Genomic DNA, 1,802 nt, shown 5'->3' with positions numbered 1-1,802 from the left:
AACCTTTTAGAGACCGAGTGCCCAAACTGCGACCCAAAACCCACTTATTTATCGCAAAGTGCCAACACGGCAATTTAACCTGAATATTGGGGTTTTACTTTAGAAAAAACAACTCATACATTAACTTAAGATGATCCAAACGAAGTAAGGAAAGCCATCCCAAATGCTTTCATTTACTTAAAATTATTTGGCAGAGAATTCGACACTTTAACGATGGTCTGGGCCTGGCTGGGGCGATGGGATGCGTGCCCACAGAGAGGGCTCTGAGTGCTACCTCTGGCACCCGTGCCATAGGTTCGCCACCACTGCCCTATATCCTATTATGCCCCATGGGCAGACGTCATTCTTAACAGTGCCTATGTTCATGCATCTATGGCTCTTCAGTAAAGTATTACCTTTCCTGAAAAGCGTGTACTACGTTGTTGGCTGTGGGTTTTGACAAAGCCGACCCTTGAAACAAAGTTGGCTGATTTCACCCTGCCTACCCATCCCGTACTCACTGGAGAAGACCCTGATGCTGGGAAAGATTGAAGGTCAAAGAAGACGGCAAAGGATCAGATGGTTGGACAGTGTCATAGATGCAACCAATGTTCCCTCTAAGCTGTGGAGTCTTGTGAGCAAAAATTCTGCTTTGTGAGCTACCAGCATTAAAGTTGTGAGCGAGTGATTTGTCTGCTGCATAAATCAGTTTGCTTTGGAACCATCCTTCCTGAGTTAAGACCAAAATCTGTGAGCCGGAGGTTAAAAAAATGTGAGCTAGCTCACACTAACTCAGCTTAGAGGGAACATTGGATGCAACGAACATGAAGTTGAGCAAACTTCAGAGGACGGCGGAAGACAGGAGGGCCTGGCGTGATCTGGTCCATGTGGTCGCGGAGAGTCGGACTCGACTGTGCGACTGAACAACAAAACCCACCTCCACACCCCGTAAGATCGCTTTAAGGTGCCCCCTCTTAAAGCTGCCTGGCTCGTCTCACCGCTGTGCCTTCCGCCAAAGCAGATTTCTCCACAAGCAGACTGACGTTTCTTTTTCTTAGCATGTGGGGGAATGTGGGCAGAAAAGGAGCCGCTGGCGCATGCTCAGGAGGACCTGCGGCACGGCAGAGCAGTGTCACGGCACAGCCTCACTCAAGATAGGTAGCTGTATTAGTCTGCCTGCAGCAAGAGAAAAGAGCAAGAGCCCAGTAGCGTCCTAAGACTAAGAAGAAGAGGAGATTGGATTTATACCCCGCCCTTCACTCGGAGTCTCAGAGCGGCTCACAAACTCCCTTCCCTTCCCCTCCCCACAACAGACACCCTGTGAGATAAAAGAAGAAGAGAAGAGATTGGATTTATACCCTGCCCTTCACTCGGAGTCTCAGAGCGGCTTACAAACTCCCTTCCCTTCCCCTCCCCACCACAGACACCCTGTGAGGTTGGTGCGGCTGAGAGAGCTCTGACAAAAACAGCTCTTTTTCAAGGACAGCTCTTATCAGAACTACGGCTTGCCCAAGGTCATCCAGCAGTTGCGAGTTGAGGAGTGGGGAATCAAACCCAGTTCTCCCAGATTAGAGTCCGTGCACTTACACAACACCAAACCGGCTTTGGGGTCAGGAAGCAATTGTTCTCCAGGCCAGTTTGGCTGGAGATCCTGGAGGTTTTTTGTCATCTTCTGGGCATGGAACAGGGGTTACTGGGGGTGGGGTGGGGAGGTAGTTGTGAATTTCCTGCCTTGTGCAGGCGGTTGGACTAGATGACCCTGGAGATCCCTTCCAACTCTATGATTCTACGAGAAGAAGAAGAAGAAGGAGGAGGAGGAGGAG

This window comes from Gekko japonicus, unplaced genomic scaffold (genome assembly GCF_001447785.1).
Source record: "Gekko japonicus isolate JY-2015 unplaced genomic scaffold, Gekko_japonicus_V1.1 scaffold367, whole genome shotgun sequence".
NCBI classification, from domain to species: Eukaryota; Metazoa; Chordata; class Lepidosauria; order Squamata; family Gekkonidae; genus Gekko; species Gekko japonicus.
Note: the sequence above shows the minus strand (reverse complement) of the source record.